General features: G+C 35.5%; 1 protein-coding gene across 1 annotated transcript in view; it reads left to right on the top strand.

Moving 5' to 3' along the window:
* ATRNL1 (attractin-like 1) overlaps positions 1–21,930 on the top strand; it is a 548,413-nt gene that overhangs the window by 158,008 nt on the left and 368,475 nt on the right. The window lies entirely within an intron of this gene.

Here is a 21,930-nt window from a genome sequence, read left to right as displayed (position 1 = left end):
CAAATAAGAAAAGTCATTAAGGGAGTTGAGATTGAATCTAGGAGGATGCTAGGAAGTTTTGTCCCATGACTTTTTCTTCTCAATTACTGATGTTTCTTTAACTGGACCTTTGTTTCTCAAGGAATATTTATTCATTTAAAGGGTTCACTTGTTCCTCAGTACTTTAATATGCAATAGTCAATGCATAAAGCTCCACATCTGGTAAATGCAAGCACAATATGTAGAAAGTGTGTTCAAGGGGATGGAAAGATTAATGTCTACCCCCATTGACAATTGTACATTTTGCTGGTGCTTTATGATCCTCTAAATAATTCTTAATAGTTCTCTTATTTCATGAAGTTGACAAAATATTCTTTTGCTGTCTATAGCACCTTTATGGCAAAATGATCTATTAATATAGCTTTTATTCTTCAGGGATACATTAGCTATCAACCAAATAAGCATTCCATCACCTTTAGTGAATTATGTGTAGTGCAATAATGGCTAAAATCAATTTATAAGACCAGTAAAATTATAAATTTTATGACTTGTTTTTTCAATCCTAGTCTGTAAGAGTACATATTTTTATTGGTAGACATGATTTTAACAGGAGCTATTTAGACTAAGGAATGCTTTAAAAAATAAAGATGATAATTATTTCGAGGCTTTATCTGCATTGGTGTATTATATTTTGTAATACAGAGCCCATAAATCTGTTTAAGTCCTTAAGACATTTTGATGAATGTAGTCATTATGAACTGTTAGATTTTCTTCAGTATCATGATTTTTGTTCCTGTGGTAGAGGTGCCCAAATTGTGGGCCAGGGATTTCTGCAGGAAAAAAATAACAGCGATCCATAGATAAGTCAAATCAATTTTACTTAGATTTAAGAGGATTTTGGAACCATAGTTGAGATCAGGCAGTGTGCAAATATAAAGTAAGAAAGAGATTGTTCTATTTTTTATTTTTTTTTCTCCTTCATTCTGGTAATGCTTTTGGTAACACAGAAAAAAATTGAAACTAGCTGCAAATTAAAACTATAATTAAAGTAAAAGCATAAGGAAAAAATATGAGTGGAAGAAAGGGCAACCCGGTCAGAAGCTGAACTTAAGTTTGACTGAAATAATTAGAAAATGAGCCAGGAAATGGCATGGAATAGCCAATCAAAGAAAAAAAAATCATGAAGAACTGAAGAAAAAAAAAAAATCAGTCATCCTCATAGTCCTTTCCTGTGTCACTTTGCTGCTGTCAGCTGAGTTTCTGGCTGGACCCTACCAACGTTTCTTTTCTACTAACACTCATCCTGCTGTACGAGGGTTGGGACTGCCTGAGCACGTGGTGCATTTTTTCCTCAGAGCTCCTGAGTTATTTCTTTGAGGATCCAGATTGAAAATTTTTTTAAAGGAATGACAAGATAATGATGTAACTCTTAAAGTACATCTGCAATACTCCAATATTCGTTATATAACAAGTTGCTATAGTTATAAGGGTGTAACTTGGTTATGAATTGGAGCGCAGTTGAAGCTGGGAAAAGAGGTTGTACTCGATCTCTACAGCTGGGAGGCAAAGTGGTGTACACTAGGAGAAAAAGTAAGAATTATCCTCTTAACATACTCATGACATATTACATAAAATAATTTTTTTCCCAGTGTCCTGACAAAAGTACTTATGTATTCAGTACATCTATTATCTATTCTGCTGCTGTGATACATATAGGTAAAATCTGACCTCCCAACTTAGTTAGACTATTGGTGATATAGATTACAAAGATTTGCAAGAAAAACTTCCTTTTCTTTTATAGGCTGGATTGACCTTTGTTGTTCCTTAGATCCCTGATGATCTTGAAAGAAAGGAGAAGGAGATGCATAGCAAGTCTTTCAGTCCTTGGAAAACTTTATTTTTTCCCTTAACTATGCCAATCCTTTCCTAAATCCTTTCTGTTTATACTTCTAGGAGGTCAGTCAAAAAGTTCAGAAAGAAGCTGACTGTCCACCCCTGAGTGATCAATTCTGTTCTGACCTTTGTCTGGGGATGGAAAACTCTGTACAAATATAACTATTTTCCTTATTCTACTCTGGGAATAATGATGCCTTTACAATATCAGATAACTGATACGTTCGTAGTGGTATTGCATAGTGTTATGCTATGAAATTACTACGGGATGAGTAACAGTTGTTGTAGGAAGAAGATATAATTCATGTTTCAGAAGGTTTTGAATAGTTGTGATTGAAGAATGGATAAAAAAAATTGATTTTTCTGGATTTTCACTCACTATGATTGCTGACATTTCAATGGCTTTAAAACAAACCTAAGGACTCACTTTGCATCCTGATATGGTGCAGGCTTAGTAGATGTGACAAACCTAAAAAGAAGGACAAAGAAAAGATGGAGGCATAATAACAGACTTTAAATTTGCGAAAGGAAGCAGAAAAGAGAGAATGATGATAAAGTGCCTTCCCCCAAGCCCCCACTCTGGCTGAGGAAGAAGTAATGGGATTAGGTTGCAACAAGAAAGATTAAGGTGGAATATAAGGAGAACTTTCTACTGGTTAAACTGTGAAATAGATTGCCTAAAGACGTTATGAAATCTGCATTATCACCTACACTATATTTTTAAAATTTTCAAACTTCTCTAACTTTGGAAAAGGGCAGTGGACTAGCTGATTCCACGTGTTCTTCTCCAGTCCTAATTTTCAAAAAATTCTTGGAGTCAGAGATGTAGAATGCAGGGAGGTATAAAATATTCTGATTATATAAGAAAATGATCTATGTATAGCAAAATGACTATGGATATTTGCCATACTGAGAGTGCTTAATAAAGATGTTCCTATGTCTTACATATTACTTATTTTGGAATCTGTTGCGTTTTTGTTATTGTGGCATTAAAAAGATTTCCATCTAATGCAGATTTACTCTGTGATTGACCCTCGCTCTAGTTTATTTTTGTGTCAGAAGTGTGGTATGTCAGTTGTTGATGGGCAATAGTTTGACAATGATCATATTTTTTTATAATTAATTACTGTACTTTTTCTTCTTAAAAAAACATTCCTAATACCAATTATTCATTTAAATTTTGTCACTTGAAGTCTTTTTTCGATACAGACAGTGAGAGTTAGAGTCTGTATTCTTGGTGTGTACATGATCTTTATATTCAGTAGTCCTAACGTGGCTTGCAGTAAAGATGTATGTACCCCTTCAATTCTTTATGACGTTTCGTTGTACAAATACCTAGTTTGAATTATTTTTATATTTGATTCATTGCTGCATTCTATTAAAAAAAATCAGTAATAAATTGCAAAAATCTTCTATTTTACATTAATGAAAGTTCTGTGACTGTAATTTATTACAGTTATCTGTTCTTATACTAAAAAATGGTTCCAGGTAGTTCTTAGGTGTCTGATGTGAAACAGGTAGCCAAAATAGAAAATGAAATTAATTTGTTACCTACATTATGATATATTTTCAGTTACACAAAAAGATTGGCATTATTTGTTGGAAATAAATGATACACAGTGCACAAATTAGTAAGTCCAGACACAGTGCACGTGCTTAAGATTTGTAAGCTAAAGCCCCTGTATGGCAAAGAAACGTGTAAAGCGATAGTACCATCGAAGTTACCACGTAAAGTTACAGCATCCTTTTTAAGAGTTGTCTCAATGTAGAAGAAAATAAGAGGGAAGCCAGAGATAAATTCTGAACATGAGGGAATAGAGCGCTCTAGCAAGCGACAGGTTTTGGGTTCCAGACCAAGCTCCGGTTCTGTTTACCCCTTTTACCTGACTGGTCTTGAGTGCAAATGCATGAGCAGCCCCTGGAGTGCTAAATGCAGTGCTGTCAGTCTGTGCCAGAAATATTTAAGGAATCAAACCCTCTAGTGATTTGACAGAATAAGGCACACTCACACCCTGTATCGTGGTGAAGCTTAGATGACAGAGATGCACAGCTCAGCCACCTTTGCTTCTGAAGCAGGTAAAGCTATCCAGATGTAGGAAACCTAGGAAGCCTTATAGTCTGAAATGTTAAAGAGCTGGAGGATATTCCAAATCACTTTGATTCATTTTTTAAATTCTGCTCAAGTCTTGAGGTACAATTTTGAAGGCATGAATATCAAAATTCAGTAATAGGAAATTCATCATTAAATATTGATGGATTTTGGAAATAAAGCAGCTCTAACTGTAGATGGGAACAGATACTGGCTTGCTGTCTTGGTGGTTTCTCTTAGTGTTATATTTTCTTCAAGGTCTTGTTCTGTCATGTACAGCGTGTCTGGGAAATATGCAACTGTTTTGTAGAAATTCTAGAAAAAGTAGAGTAAGATGTGTACTACAGACTGCAGCATAAAGCACCAGGAGAAAACAGTATGGGAGATTGCTTGGAACAATTTTGCGTCATCTTGGCAACATTTTTAGCATTATTTTCAGACTTACTAATCATCTACTTAGTTGTCAGTGTTAAAAAAAAATTACTCTAGCTGCTTATCATCTTGTCATTTTCTTTATGCATGGTATTTTTTTTAAATTATTCTTAAAATGTATGAGATGCCAGGAGAGAGTTCTTTGCAGTAACTTATGATGCACACTGTGAAAGTATAATACAATTAATAATAAGATAACATAAGCACTTTATTGCCTTTTTTTTCATAAAGTGATAACATCCCAAACAGCATTCAGTTTTCCCGTAATTGTACTCCCATTGCTGTTGCTTTTGCAGTAGGAGTAAAACTGTGAGTACCAGCACAGCAGGAACATTGTGTTTTAACTTGCACTGCTCTCTTTCTGAACAGCCTTAAAAGGCATGGTGTTTAAGACACTGATGACATTCTGTAAAAGCCTCCTACCAGATACACTGTATGGGTGAAGGTTTTTAAAGCAAGTCTGTAGCATTTCTATTGCCCTTCTCTATCATACAGTTGGATATTTTCAATGCTAAAGGCAACAGCTTCTCCCCCCCATTTGATTTGTAATCATTCTGTTTGAAAATGTGAAGTTAATTGTTTACTGGAAACATGTAATTTTTTACCAGATCTTCGAACTATTAGCAAAAGCAAACATTTCCAGTGAGTGTACACCATGTGCACATCAAGTCAGTAGCATCTGCTGCAGCAAGGTCAGAGATCTGGGTGCCTTTTTTGTTCCTCCAGTACGTAGAGTGTGAAGGACAGAATAAATCTGAGCTTTTCTGCTATTCTTCTAAAGCATCTGTGGCTGTAAGAGCATGCCTTGTGCAATGTCTGCTTCTTTTGCACATTGCGTAACTCAGTACTTTTCACATATATTTACGTGTGTGTGTGTATGTGCGAACATCTACACATACTATTCTCTGAATTTGTTCCACATTAATTTGGGCATCTACGCATTAGCCATCCAACTTACTTTCATCTACAGTAAGTGCCTCGAGATTAAAAAAAAAAAAAGTTAGGCATCAATAAAAGACTTAAGTTGTTAGAGTAGATTTAAGGTACCTTGACTTAGGTGAAGTTGACCCCAGCCATAAAATAGTTGCCTAGATATATTGGTGATTATTTCTGTTGGTTTAAAGAAGAAAAAATAAAACTTATTAGCGACTTGTTGATACCTAAGATATATTTTCAGTAACAGGAGGAAAATCCATGATGTTCAAATCTTGCTGCTCAAAGAATGTGGTTATTCTGCTGAGTAACTGACACCTGAGATGCGGGGGTTTTGAGAGAAAAGGCTGAGGATGGCAGAAGTCATTACTTCTGGTGTCTGTGAAAGAGAGACAATAGAAAGATGTTAAACTCATCATGGCAGCTAATTGAAAATGGTCTCCTTGGTTTTTATGTTTTATCTAACTTTGAAAGATGTCTACTGGGTAGATTTACTGATCGTTTTTCTCTGGCACTGTTTCTAACATTTTTACCTGTTCAGCAGTAGCAACCTTTGTAACACATTTGTGTCCATGGAGGAACTGATAGTGATTTCCTTCCTTCCCTGTCTCTCCAAAAGAAATACTGTTAAAAGCTACCATGGGCAATCAGTGTGTTACATATTTGAAAAAAAAAAATCAGTTTCATTTACAAGGAGCACATGTGCATTAGAGTGGGTTTTATTTTGTAGACAGCACATTTAAGAAACCCCACAATTACTTTTAAGTAATCTGTAGTCTGATTTATTAGAACACAAACACCAACTTGAACAAGATTATCTATGGAAAACTAGGGGAGGTGTACTAAAGAAAGCCAACTGGAAACAGATCTACCTTTTGCTACCATATAATTTCAAGGTGCGTGTCTGTCTTTCCCAGTTTTCTTGCTGTGTCCAAGCTGAATCAGACTCCATACAATCCACACTAGATCTTAGGAAAGTCTCCTTTTTTCCTCTCCTCCAGTTTTTTTTTTGATTCTGCTCTTTGATATAGATAGGTCTCTTCCTTTCTGAAACATCTCCTAGTTTCTACTCCTGCTTCAGGTTTTCTGCTTCTTGTCATCTTCTCTCGCAACTCTGACTACTGTTCCCAATAGCTTTTGCAAAGATTGTAATTTTCGTTTGCATCCAAGGAAGAAGCAGTTTCCTCTCCCATCTAAAGAGTACAAAGTAACCCATAGCGCCCAGGACAATGTAAACAGGCAGTCTTTCTGCTCGCTTCCCAGCCCTACTCTTAGAATATATATACAGGCATGTATATGTGTGTGCGTGTGTACACATACACAGTGCACAGTATTTGTATATTAAATGGTAATACAGCAAATTACGTATTTTCACATGTTACAGAAAGCAACCTGTCTTTTCATAACGGAAAAAGTTGATAGTGTGACAAGGAAAACAATTTAATGTTCAGTTTCTTTTTTGAACTAAAATATGCTGTTGTCTACTTAGTTGATAGAAAGGTACCTGCTAATTTCCCTTTAGACTTATTTTTTCTAGGTTTCAAAAAGTTATACGAGCAATGAGGGAACAGAAAGAAGCAGTCTTAATTTTTCACTTCAACACTATCACTACGTAGCTTTTAAATTACCTGTAGTTTCGGGTGGCATAGGGCAGGTGTAGAGAAGCATCAACCTAAATATCCTGAATATAAACATTTTATGACTGTATTTATGGCAGTAAACTTAAAAGTGGAAAAAATTATTTCCCTTTATTTATTTATTTAGTAAATAACATAGCACAATGACATTATATTTGAGTTTTAGTCTCAAAACACCCATAGGCTAATATATCATAATATTAGGAACGGTATGATGCAAACTAGGCAGATGCTGCTGGCCTGAAAAATAGTTTTTGGAAGGAGAAATAAAATCTTACATTTAAAACTTCATCAAGGGATTTTTTTCAGTAGCCTGAAATAATTTTGTTCTGTTGTGATTCAGAACTTTACAGATTCTGCAACAATCCTGGCCTTTGTAAATATTTTCAGCTAAAATGGGAATTGAAGATTCTGTCTGTCAGGGAAGTCCCGCTGCTGACCGGTGTCTGAGAAACATGTTGGTTACTTTTCAGGGTTGTCGCAAAATGGCTGTACAATTGAGGGATTTGTTCTGTTTAACAACACACCTAAGTATTCTAGTAATTTCTGGTTGTTGGAGGGAGTTCATGCCAGCAGTCTGAGCAGTAGGAAAGTGATAATTGTTTGGTTTAGATGCAATTTATAGTCTGCTTTTGAAAAGGCCATTTTAGTGTGCTAATTTTTTTTTTTTTAACTGTGAGTGTGACTGAGCACTGCAACAGATTGTCCAGAGAGGTTGTGGAGCCTCCCTCCTTGGAGATATTAAAAAGCTTTCTGGATATGGTGCTGGCCAACTGGCTCTAGGTGGCCCTACCTGGGCAGGGGAGTTGGACCAGATGATCTCCAGGGGTCCCTTCCAACCTCAGCCGTTCTGTGATTTGAAAATGGTGCCATATACTGAGCCATTAAAGACCAGGCATTTAGAAACTTCTGTTCTTCCTGTCCTGTTATTTTACAGGAATACAGCATCTGTGATAGATTTGTGTAGTAGCTTTAGGCCCATCACATTTTGGTTTCACACACCAGTCCTAAGGGAGGATAACACCTATCTCTGAAAACCCTGGAAGAATTCTTCAAATTTATATTTAAGTTACCACTAAGCTTCTGTCTTGTCAAGTGTTTAAACAGTGATTTACAAGGGATCTCTCCATTGCCTTCATACTCATTGGCTGGTTGAAGATCTTCAGTATGCACAGTTGGAATAGTGTCTCATAATCCCTTGATCCAAGCAATTTTTTTTTTTTTTACAGGGTTGATTATGAGTTGACCTCAGCTGGTATGAGTATTCATGCTAGATTTTTCTAGCTCTAACTTTTCTTTGGCTCCTTTCACTATCATGATTTATGATTGTATCTATGTTTCCTTAGAAATGCAAGCAAAAACTGCATGTGTTGTACAAGTAGCCTGGGGAGCTTCGTACAATAATTACTTCTCTGCTTCAGTAAGATGCTCTTTATGTCGTGCGGGGATTAACGGCACGGACTCTGGCAGGCAGCAACCAAAGACCTTTATTGCTCTATATTAGGGTAATTTATAGCAAGCAGAAGTGTCCACGCGCTATCCGCAGCCTGCAGATAGGTTACAGCCTTGTGTTCACGCGCATCTATGTTCCAGCGGATAGGTCTGCTCTTCCTGACCATACAGCATGACTTCATGGTCCTTATCTTGTTTACTCCTTTCCAGCAGCTCATTCCTTTCTTCCTTATCTTCTGCCTGCGTGCTTTCTCATGGGTACAGTACCTGCTCATTAAAACCGAATTCAGTAATGTCCATAGTTAAAAATCCTATCCCCACAATGTTGTTTCACCCACTTCTGTTTAATTCTGCCTCCTTCGCAAAGTGGAATTAACACAGTTGGATGGGGAGGAGACATGCTGCTATCTGTAAGAGTCTCTGCAGCTCCATCAGTTTTGCCCTGACTTGTACTGTGGAAGGGTTGATCCAGTGTTTGGATTCCCCATACCTTTCTTACTACATTACAGTTATTCATGCTTTTTCCCTGGATTGTAGCATGAAGCATTCTAGCACTAAGGCCATTCAAAATCCAAATCTAACACAAGTGCACTCTCTCATTTACATGACGTGCTTCTAAGGATGTTATTTACATCATTATTTTGAAGCCTGGCAACCAGTGCATTTCTGTGTAGAGTTCAAGTTTCCTTCATCCTCTCTTCACTTGGAAGGTGGTTTTTTTCTTGTTTACTGGAAAAAAAACAAGCAAAGCTTTTCTCCCCTAAACACATTCAGTGGACTGAAAAGTTGTAAATGCTAGATGGACTATCAACTTATAGCTGTTAGAGGATCACAGTATTGACTTCATACTGTGAGATCCAAAAGAGCATTTGATGACTGATGTGCAGCTCTGTCAAACATTGTGGCCAAATCAGAGAGACAAGAATAGCAAAAAAAACCCCACCAAGCCCCCAAACAAAAAATAAAAAAACCTAACAAACCAAAACCCCAACCCACAACAGAAAGCCCTTGCCTGACTGTTTATTACAATTCTTACTTAGTATAAATGCTTGTGCTGATTTTTATAGCCCTGTAATCTTTCTTTTGTGCCTTTATTATAAGGCTTTATGGTTGTATCCCTGTTATGTTGCACATGATTTTAGATCTAACCTAAGTGAGCTGAATGCTCGCTTTTGAATCAATGAGTAAATAAGCTTTTTCCAGAAGATTGAGGCACCTAGTAGTTTTTACCGGCATGTATCTAGCTACTGTTCTTGCTGAATTAACCATCAAAGCACCTATTGCCTAAACTGATTTTGTACTCTGAGATGGGGCATTTTGTGCACATTGCCTGAATTCTGTGCATAGTATGCTTAGACTATCCATATGTAAGGCCAGCACTAAGATCAGCTAAGAGCACATTAAGTACCGTTAATTTTGTTTAATTAATATTAATTAATGTTCGCATAAGAATTTCATGATTAATGCAGCCAGGGTCATTTCCATTCTGACAATCAGTTGATTCAAAACTGCACTTCCTTAGTCAGTGTAGACTAAACCTTCAGTAGTCAGAGGAGATGAAATCATTTGCTCTTTGGAGAATTTAGGTGTCAAACTTCCAAGGTGTCAAACTTCCAAAGCTGAAAGCCTAATGCCTTAGTACTGAAATCTCCTTTGGTAACCTGCCCTTGAAGCTTTCCCAGCCTCGGATATCCATCACTGGTATCACTTCCAACATCTGTTAATAGCAGTTCTCTGTGGGAAACAGTCATAAAGACTGTCATTTTGATGAAAATATGTAGGAATTATTATAAGCTGTGATAACCAAGGAAACAAAAAATACCTGCGCTCCATAAAGCTACATGTCAAAGAGAATTAATTGATCATATTTTCTAATGTCTAGAAAATTATATGCTTGTAGTTGGAACAAAATTTTAAAAATAGAGCTAGTTTAACTAGTGTATTCATTTCTTTATTTTATTTGCATTAACTTTTCCTGCTGCTATGACCACGAAGTGGTGACACATGTCCAGAAGCATGTTTTTTATTAGCCTGTAGTAATACTTGCTTTTAATAGCACAAAAGCTGCTGTTCTTAGCTATTAATCTTCAGTGACCTGAGGTTTTGCTCATATCATGTATTATTTAGAAACAAAAGACAGATGTTCACAGTTCAAATTAATATAACAAAATGCATTTCGATATAAAATGATTATGTGAAGAAGGTAGAAATTTAAAGCAGAATATCTGAATTTTGCCTTTCAAGGAATCATCAGTCTTTCCTCCCATTGAGTCTGGCAGTCACATAAAATTGCTTATTGAAGTCAGGTAAATTAAAAACAAGCTGGAGTACAACATTTAGTTTTGTAATAAATAGTGTATGGATTATTTCTAAGAGACTTCAGAAAACCACAGTTTTCTGCGTTTTTTAAAATGATTCCTCTCTTGCATCTAAATTTTCAAAGTGGGGAGTGTGATGTGTTCAGCCGCATGAGTCCGGTTAGTACTAATAGAAGTCTCATAGTTTTTGATCAAGTTTAAGCTGTCTTGTAATCATTGATGTCTCTCATGCGTTTCAGCTGGTGGTGATATCAGCAGCAATTTTTGCAGTAGGTGGGTGTGTGCACACATGTCCATAGAACGCAGCACAGTCCCAAGAGGAAAATATCATACAGAAGTAGTAAAAAATATTCATTATCAAGATAACACTAACAAGCCAAGAATACTTAGTTGCTAGTAGTTGGAACACAGGACTCTCTAGCTTTCTTACACCTGGTGTTTTTAGCACTTAGCCGATGCTAACCTCCACCTCTGGTGTCACGTGGATGCGGGCTTGGTGCTGCATTTAGCACAAGCAGGATACTGAGAGCTAGAAAGTTCTGGTGGGGATCGACTCCACTACCTGGAAGGCAATTTCCACCCCTGTTTGCAATGCTATTTTACTCTTCAAAATGTTCATTCCTGTACATTTCATCTTGACTCTGCCTGTGTCACAATGCCTGGAGTTTGGATGATTTTGTCCAGTGTTGTCCATAGAGGACAGCACCCGCACTGTTGTGAAACTAATAAGAAGGGCAGAAGAATAAGCTCTATAACTATGTAGAATTTAGTTTATTAGTTTATAATAGAAATACTAGAGTGATATTCAGTGTTTAACTTGATATCAGAAAAGAGGTAAGTAGGTGAATTCTACTACTGTTGTAGACAGCTGTAAATTTGGTCTTTTATCTTCTACAGGGGAATTCTGTTTTGAAATGGCTTCTGGTCCAAAATCTTATATTCAGGGGCCTCGAGTCCTATGTAAGGTAGGACTAAGAGCTTTTAACTGTCATCTGCAGGAAAAACTAACAGAACTGTAGAAAGCATAAAGGAACACAGTATCCTTGACTAGCAGTATAAACAGCAGCAAAAGCATTTTCTTCTGCATCTTCCTAAAGCAGAATTAGGAACGAACATGAATTAATGGGAATTTTGACTCTTAGAGAATGACATGGCAATTTGGGATACAGAGTTTTTATACAGTTTTTCTGTTTAGCCATTTTAATGTCTAGCATGTAGAGAATTGCATTTATGGAATTCACTGATGCATTAAAGATTGTGGGTTTGGGCATTCCATCATTAGATGTCTAAAATTTTAGAGGAAATTTTATATTGGGTTAAATATTATGTTCTAGAAGACTTCTTTTCAGAGTCACTAAGTCTGTGTAGTTAAAAATCAAAACCATCTTTTAGTCCAGGCACATTGTGGTTATTCCATAAATAACAGATATTCAGTGGATTGGAGGCTTATGATACAGACTCCAGGAGTCTATGTGAATAAAGACATTTTATATAAAAAATGATAAATGTTGGAGATCAGTGAAAAAGAGAGTATGGTGTGCTTCATACTGTCTTCAGGTACTAGAATATGGAACTAAATTTAAAAAAAATCCACTTCCACTGTTTGTCTTGTACCTTGGTTTCTAAGAAACAGTGGGTCACAAGTTCATAGGACAACAGAAACCAGGACAATAGTAAAACTGTGTGTTAAGAAGCTATAATTTAAGATTATTCAGAAAAAGAAAAGCTCCCATGTGGTGCTGAATTGCAACAGAAAACATGGTTTTGTTTATCCTATACAAACAAAATAACCAAAGGTTTCGACAAAGGAGCGGGCTGTCAAGAAAACCCATTTGCAGTAGTTGTGGTGGTTTTTTGTTGTTTTTTTTTTCTTTAAAATGACACCAATTGCTCATTTTCATACAATACCTTATTATAGAATAGAAACACTTAATATTAACTAAAATGCTGGAATTTGTTTTTAGTAGTAGGTAGAGGGCTTCTTAGTACGTATGAAATATAAAGAAAAGAGATCATAGCACAAGAAGGTATTAAAGAGAAGCTTCATATTGCTTTTTGCAGAGAGATTGTTAGAATAGTTAGAATAAGCACTTTTTTTTTTTTAAGGTGACCTTTTCCCCAAAGGTGATTTGAAGATTTATTTTCCTTCCTTTAGTGAATGCTGTTTATTGAACAGCGTTCAAGATAGTCTGAATACTGAGTGAATAAAATGCCTGTACTTTGGCTTAGTTATGGACTTAAATTAAATTCACTCCAGTGAGAATGTATTCCAAATAAGTCCCGTGCTACTAAAGCAGAAGAAATGTGGATTGCCATAAGAAACAGTTAGTTGAGGAACTTGGAAAAAGATGTCTTTAACAAATTACTGTTCCAGTTATTGTTTTAGACTGCCAAGCAAAATGTGCTAAGTAAACTTTTCAGTATGCTATTAATTGCTGTGTATACAAATAATTTTCTTTTTGCTTTGTTGTAGATTAGACCTGTATTATAAGGTATGATTTCTAGCATAATTAACTGTAAATTAAAAGCAAAAACTCAACTAAAACCAGGAACCTTTTTATAGATACATTTGTATTCCATAACCCACTTATGCTTAGAATAATCCTAGGTGAAGGACCTGGAGTTATACTTCAGGGAAAGTGTCATTGTCAAGCTGTGTTTAGATGTCTATAATTTTATAGGAGAAAAAAAGAAGAAACTGTTGAATGTAATATTCCTCATGATTAACCTCCAGAGAGAGATTATTTGGGTGGCTGTGGGATTTCATAAGGTTTTGACAGGATGTCTGTTCGGCATATTTAATCTTTTTGATGATTTTCCTTGATTGCATACAGAAGACTTTTATAAATCTCCTGTCAAGCACAACTTTTTTAAGTAATGCTTGATTCTCTAAATTTGATTTTACTTACTAAATTAGGATATGTGTGTTCATTGCAGAGTGGTCTGATTTTAGGAACAGCAAGCATGGGAAAGTACTGGTTCAAGCATCAGTTTAGGATTGCTATTGAAAAAGTTGGTGTTTGTGCAGAACTGCTGACGGTGTGATGGGTTGACCCCGGCCAGCAGCTAAGCATCACTCAGCCACTTGCTCGCTCCCTGCCGCCTCCCCTGCAGTGGGATGGGGAGAGAATAGGAAGAGCAAAAGCGAGAAAACTTGTGGGTTGAGATAAAGACAGTTTAACAAGTGAAGGAAAAAGGGGAGAAAAAACAAACCAGGTGAAGGCAGTCACGCACCACCTTCCCACAAGTGGACCAATGCCCAGCCAGTCTCCAAGTGATGGCTATCTCCCAGACAGCCCCCCTCCCCAATTTTTATTGCTGAGCATGATGTTATATAGCATGGAATATTCTTTTGGTCAATTTGGGTCAGCTGTCCGGGTGGCACACCCTCCCCTCCAAATTATATATTATTTTTTTGATTAGCACCATAATCAGAAGGTAGTAAGTTAAATTCAACCCAGGCTTGCAGTTCCTGACCATCAAAATTCCTTTTACTTGTCTTAAAGATGAGTAAAATAAATTAGTTGAAGATTCTTTTTGACTCCTTTGAAGAAGATATTTTCTTTCCACCCTGCACAAATACAATGTAATTGTGCAGCTATATGTCTAGTAACCAATTTTATCAATTATAAATAGTTCTGTTCCTTATGCCTGATTGCTATAGTATGTTGCTTTGTATAAATGTAACTTCACCATTCAGCAAAGTTGATTCCGAGTTACGCAAGTGAAGTAAGAACAAGATAGCTTTTTTTAAAAAAGAGAAATAAAAGGCGGCAAACTTATTTCTGAAATTTTACAAATATATAATCAATACTGTGTATTTAATAAACTTAATCTAAACTTTTTTTAGGTCTATGATGCAATAAAAATATCTGAAATAGTAAAAAGAATAGCAACAACTTGTGCTATCTTAATCTGCTTAAGAAGCAGGCATTTTGTGCTTATTCAGCATTTTAGCATGAGAACTAAGAATTCGGGCATCCTTTAATTGATCACCACTTATTACTTTTTTAGATATTGTAGAGATACAGCAGTTTGATTTATACTATATTCCTTTATCTCCATGCTTATTTTATCTTTTCACAAAGATTAATGACAATTCTATTGCTTTCACTGATGTTGGTGAACAAGTCCTCCTGCATGTTATCGTGTAACATAGTTTTTGGCAATGATGAATGAGTTGCTGTGCATTCGTATTTTTGTGTTTTTCAGGTTTACATGCTGTAATTTATTTTATGGAATAAAGAATATCTATAAAATGTATTACTGATGTGCTGTCTGAGCTGTGTATCAGTATGTTCACCTTCCTAATGAAATTTGTAAAGTCATTGGTTTCCAAAAGATGTTCCCAGAGGAGATAGGGCATGATTTAGAAACTCTCAGCTGTCTAGAAATATAATGATTTTGTCTGCCACTTATAAGCAAACATATTTTACCTTGTGTTGAAAGAGATGTGAAGAGCTCATGTAGCAACTGTGTCTAGGCTGAGAAGATGCAACCCTCCGATTGAGGGTTGGCAATTGTAAGTTGAAGATGACATTTTCTTAAATCATTGTTACTTGATCCTCAGATAAGTATTTGACTACAGCGAGAGTCTTCTTGTCCCAAATACAATAGAGATTAAAAAAAAAAAAAAAGGTAGGCTTTTTGTTCTTTTGTAAGTTCTGGATCTAACCTTCTAGATGTTTCTAGGTGCTGAGAAGCTCTCATTCTCTCTCTTGTTACTGCAACCGCTCACAGCTTCCCTATTATTCTCGTAGTTTTAAATGCAGACACCTCTGCAGTCAGTCAGAAATTTCAGCATCTCTGTTTGTAATCCTTCCCCAGGAAAATCCCACAAATATTTCTGCTGACAGCTGGTCAGTCTGACATGTAACGCGCAGCATGGTATCGTCCCTCATTGACTGCAGTTTGACAGCCTAAAAGAGTTTAATTTCTTCTTTTTGTCTTTTTTTTTTTTTTTAAATTTGGTTATGTACCCATCAGTTTAAATTAGATCAGAGTCTGCACATAGATCAGAGGGGTATGACAGAACCTCCCAGTGTAACAGGAGACCATGGAGTTACCTGTTTGAATCCCTGCATGTGAATATGCCACCAGGACAGAAGAGTCAAGAAGTAGTCATTTTGCATTGAAATGGTCATCCCTCTCCCTAAGGGGTCTTGAAAACCCCCTACAGCTGTTGAGAAAATAGCTTTTGAGGCATCACGCAACTCATTTTCCAACTGGTAGAATGAAGATTCTCAAAAAACTCTTGTAATGGCATTTCTGTTTGATTGCAGTTGATTCTGCCTTCATTTTCTGAGTGGTAAATGCAATACATTACAATGGCAGACTGTATTAGTTATTTAAGGGAAAAAAGCTTCACTCACAGTTGAATGCATTAAAAATCAGTCGTATTTTGTACCTCCTAATGGCTAACATAGGGAAATGATTTGCTGACTTCTTTACATTTTGTGGTGTTTTTGTCTGATAAATTGTGTAAGGCATTTATCTTCTTTGGGCTTTTACTCTGAATGACCAAATACACACAAATAGTTGCAATCACCAATTGTTGATTTCAGTTGTTTTTCACCTTAGATTGGAATTTTTTTTGACATTTAAAGCCGCTATGAATAACTACTGAGTGGTCTTAAATTGTTTTGCTTTTCATACTGCCTTATAATAATCTTTGATTTATTTTTTTTCTGTTATAATTTAGGAAGTTACACATTCTCTTTAGAGAGAGGGGGGAAAAAAATAGCAGTCTTTTGACAAAAGGAGGTTTTTGGCCAAAATTTACAAAATAGCCAGTAGAGAAGCTGCTGTCTTTTTCAAGAAAATTTAAAAAGACACAATTTAAAAAATGTACTAAGCCTTTGGTGTCTGAAAAAGTCTTCTTAAACACATCTCATATTGGTCATGCAACGATGAAGGCATCCAAAATCATCAATTTGTGGTTTTCCTTTAAAAATCTCAGTAAAACCCACTGTTTTAGTTTTTACTAAACCTAGTAAAAGTTTTAGTCTGCCAGATTAGTTTTTAAGTAGTTCTAATTTTATCTTATGTTTTCATATGAGAAGCCTCTTCACAAACAAGAATAACTAAAAGTTATTTTAGGAATAGTATTTTTAATCTTATAAGCATGGGGAAGAAACATCACTTTAAATGCTTGCATGCTTAAAGAACTATACTACACGTCAGATACAGAGTTTAGTTTTTGATCTGTACTCACAAAACCTGCAGCTTAACCCATGGTAAAATTTGAATTTGAAGGCTATTTATTTCCTAATAATGTATTATATTTTATTTAAAATGAAAAGATAAGTGGCAAGAATGAAAAGGAAACTATTAAGTAGGACGTATTAAACTTATCTCCAAATAAAGTGCTCTTAATAATGTTTTCACCTGGAATTTTTCAGTTTTACATGTTCAAAGTAAGTGTAAAAATTTCAGTTCTTCACACAGGTTAACATGGAGAAAAGGAAATTGGTGATACTTAGTTCATGAGTTCTCATGGAAATGTTTTGGTTTGGCACGGTTTTTCGGTAGAAAATACTGTCCACTTTATTCCTGAATGAGCCCAAGAAGAAGCTATAAAAATTCTGTACTATAGTTCAGTATTGGCATGAAAGTCAGGCACAGCAAGACTCCTGTTAATTGTTTAAGATTCTGTTCAGTTCATAACAAGAAAAATATCCTGTCTTTCAGTGTTAATCTTCTGTGTTGCATTTTCATTATCCACTTCTATAAGACAAAATTATGGGTTTCCAAGCTGCCTTTATAATGTTAGTTGCTGATGATTAAAGACAGATTTAGTATGATTGCTTGAGAGGTATTTATCACAAACAACAAAAAAACCCCAAACCAGTGCAGTTTTCAGGATGGATACTTTAAACAGAAGAAATAATGAAATACAAACTGCAGAGCTATTTTGCCAAAGTGTAAAACCAGCTTAAGAATAAATACAAGCCTTTAAATGGGGAAGGTTGCCATAGGATTGTGTTGGTACAACCAAACTAATTTTTTTTTTTCTGCAGCAGAAAATCAGCCTGTTTGTTCTTTCCCAGATTTGGTTTGGGTTTTTTAGAATAAATATCCTACTTCTGAAATGTATGTATCAGTCCAAAAAGCCAAGGAAACCTCACTTGTGATTTCCAGCCTGTTTGGCTGTGACACAGTATTGCTTTTCAGGAATAAAGTAATTGCCTTACTAGTAGTCAAATGATCTCAGTAGGCTTAGGCCATGGTCAAGTGAAATTGTCTGTGTTTTGCTGTGACTATAAATTCCAGAAAAAAGTTAAAATCACATTCAGGCTTGGGTGAATTGCTCTTTTGAAATGGGAAGTGGCTAAGGACAAGGGCGTTTCTGTAACCACCAGGTTAGCCTCTAAAATGGCAAGGAAGAGCAGAGGGCAGGCTGCACTGCAGTTTAAGAGAACAAATTTGGTGCCTATTGAAAAAATTGAGATGATGTGAGGAGTCTCTAATTTAAAAAAAATGGCTCTCTGGGTCATTTGGCATATTTGCCTTTTTTTCCAGAACAAATTTATATCCAGTATTGACCTGGTAAAATGATTATCTATTTTTTATGAATATTGGGAATAGCTGACCTTGCTTTAAATGATACATATGTGATATATATGTGAGAGTTGGGTAGTTGCAGAATTACTGTATATCCTGCATATACATATTCCATATCCTACCTGTATAAATCCTAAAACTATGTTCCTTTTACCTTTTCTCCCTCTGGCAAGTGAAGTGTCTCACAGTCCTTAGTACTGTGTTAATACACATAGATATGTGTTTTTGTCTTTTATGTGCTGTTATTGTACTATAAAAAATACATTTGTTTGAGAGCAAAGAAAGATAACTCACAAGATAAATGAAAATAAAATTAGTCATATATGTGCTAATTAGTCTAATAAGACTGACTTACCATGAAGGTTAATTGTCCCACTATAAAATGACAGTTGCGTTTGCTCTGCATGTACTTCTTGGAGTGCTTGTTAGAAGACAGTAGTCCTTTCTAATACCGACTTTTTTTTTTTTAACACTTATTTTTATTGCTCGTTGCTTCACAGAAGTTCTTTAGCTTAATTTTAATGCTACTCAATTAGTGATATTGCTTAAGTGTTGTTGGGCACATCTGTTTGCTTTTATGTTGTCTCAAAGGTTGGATGGATGTATTTCCTATGAAAGTAATTGTTGAATGCTAAAAGTCTATCAGGGGCTTCCAGCTGAATATACATTTCTAGAAAAATAAGTGACTAGACAGTTTTGTAATATTACTAATGTAGAAAATTGTCTCAGAAGGGCAGTTCTCATATGAGTAGACTAATGGATTACATAAGTGAACATTTACAGTGAAACTGAGCATTGCAATGTTATATCTAATATGTGTTTATATTTGCTATTACTTAGCCTAGCTGCATGAGAGGGCCTGCATCTCCTTTTTAAAAAAGATATACAACATACATGTTTTTTATACAATGCATATGTGTTTTGATATGTATGGGGTTTTTGATACATGTGTATTTTTTTGATACAACGTGTATGGTGTTTTGATACAACTTATGCCTTGCACATTACCAAATTAAGGTTTGCACCTCAATATTTAATAGCATTGTCATAGCTTTCCTTTTAAAAAAAAATCAGCAAGGTGTCTTAAAGGAATTATCTGTGTGCAGCTACTGATTTAGTAATCTTTGAAGTAAGTAAACATATTAAGTTAAAGTACCATTTGTAGTGAGCTCCGTTTGAGAGAAAATTTGCTCTTGCAGCTGTATGTTGGAGATGGCGGCTAAGCAATAAGTGTTTTTAAATTCAATTGTCTAAAATGCATACTTCATGGAAATAGTGATGGGTATTCTTTTGTTGTCGGCATCAGCAAGAACATTTATATGCTGAGCTAGCAACTCAGATTCAATCATGCTCTGGATTTATTATTTAATAAGTTCTATAGGGCTGTGATTTTACAGCATGGATTTACTCTACTGGATTATATTGTTTTCATATAATCTTTCTGTTCCACTTAGAATCTGCATTGTACAAAAGAGTAGTGTGAACTGCTATTTCCCTAAAAATAGAGTAGAAGTCACCAGGGTGGTGTGGTTTGGGGTTTTTTTGTGTTTAAAGTTCTAATGTAATCATTTCAGTTTATGTAAAAATAACATGACAAAAACAGATTAAAAATTATATTTTAAGCAGGTTTATTATTGTAAGCCATAGATTATTTATTTATTTAAAATATTTAATGATTGATAAAATGTTTGCATGATAGTTAAGTATTTAAAATAACTGTTTAAACAAAAGCGTGTGTGCATGACGTAAACCCAAGTTGGAGAGGAGAGCTTACAGTAGTATGGGAAGACTCTTGAAGTTGGCCTGAACTCACTGTTTCTATCCACACGTGCAGCACAGTACATGTGCACCTACAGCAGTGCAATAGGTCACTCTCACAGTAAAAAAGTGTTTTCCTGTGTTTTGATGGAATTTCCTGTTTTTTTAATTTGTGGCCATTGCCTCTTGTTCTGTCAGTGGGCACTATGAAGAGTCTGGTTCCCTCCCATCAGGTATTGATACATGTTGGTAAGATCCCGCTGAGACTTCTCTTCTCCAGGCTGAATCCCAGCTCTCTCAGCCTCTCCTAATGTGAAAGATGCTCCAGTCCCTTAATCACCTTTGTGGTCCTGTGGCCATCTTCTGTTTTGATATAATTCCTCTGAAATTGAGTTCATGGACATGGAGTATGATACAAACCAAAGCATGGTAGGAGGGGGATGACTGGGAGATTTGTTACAAAAGTCCACTCATTATCTGCGCTAAAATACTTTATATTAATGAGACGTTAACTTTAAATCTTGCCAGTCAATCTGGGGGATTATTTCCAGCATCTACAGAGGATTGAATTTCTAAGGTGTATCTATACCTAGAACATAAAAGTGATTAGAACTCATTATTAAAGCTCAACCTGGAGGCAGTTGATACAATTTTGTGTACTTAACTCATGTCTCTCAGTCATGATGGGGGTGAATGAATGGTCCCAAAATACTGCATCTAAAGTTTCCGGTCTTGCAAGAAGAATTTTTGTAGCTGATATGATTTTTTTTAAGTATACAAATAATTTAATTTATATAAATTTTGAAAGTTGATTTAAAGAATGTACACATGTTTGGGCAGGAATTTGCAACATGAAATAAAGTCTCCATCAGAGTTGTACAATATATTTTGAATTAAAATATATCTCTATGTCTATATTCTGTGCCTGGGTTTTTCATACACAAAATTGTGACAATTCTAATTCCTGTCTTTTCTTGTATCTTTAAGTGAAATATGAGCATTAGTAACAAGTTTTTCTGTGTTTCATGTACTGCAATTTATTTTGGAAGATGTAAGGCTAATGATAATTCTTGCCTAATAGAAGGTTCTGAAATCCAGCAGAAGCTGGCATTTATTTTGAGTCTTAAGCTTGTCCTTATAATTAAAAACTGTTAGCACTGTGTGAATTATGAAATAGAGAATGACAGATATACTTCTTTCCCATGAGGGAAAAGGAGCCATGATATACTGTCGATCCCTGTTGTATCCTAGAGGTGTGATTGAAAATACATCTCCTGGAATTAACTTACTGTTATTATTTAAAGTCAGTAGTGTTTTGGAATGCAGATTATGCAGATTTTTACTTTTTTTTTTTAAAGAGAAGAAAATTCTGTATATTTCATTTTAATCAGTTGTTTGCAGAGATTAATTTCTGAATTTTGAATACTGAATATCAGTACTTAGGAGGAAATAGAGAATGTGAACAGAATTTAATAAGACTGTTAGAATGTTATTGTATATTAAACCTGCTGTAAAGTTAAAGCAGGATTTCAAGGTATTCTCTGCATTGATGATTGTCAGGGAAGATTTGAGAGAGGATTAGTGTCATCGTAACCCCCTGAAAGTGTTTGAGTATGATGCTGCTATGAGTGCTGGAATATGTCGTACAGCAGTAGAATCTGAATGTGATGTACCCTGTAGATAATCATGTCTCTTCTCTAACATTCTTGTACTACTGTTCATATGGTGGTACTCAGCAAAAGCTATAATGGCATTGGTGAAGCTAGTTTTCTATGTTGGTGGTGTGGTTTTTTTGAGGATAGGGCCAAAAGTTGACTCTAGATTTCTTTAAAAAAAAGAGTATATTTTAAATAAAGAAAAAAAAAATGAGGTTTAG

The sequence above is a fragment of the Pygoscelis adeliae genome, unplaced genomic scaffold (assembly GCF_000699105.1).
Source record: "Pygoscelis adeliae isolate BGI_AS28 unplaced genomic scaffold, ASM69910v1 Scaffold4, whole genome shotgun sequence".
In the NCBI taxonomy this organism is placed as follows: domain Eukaryota; kingdom Metazoa; phylum Chordata; class Aves; order Sphenisciformes; family Spheniscidae; genus Pygoscelis; species Pygoscelis adeliae.
The sequence above is the reverse complement of the archived record's forward strand: the minus strand, read 5'-3'. Positions and strand labels throughout refer to the sequence as shown.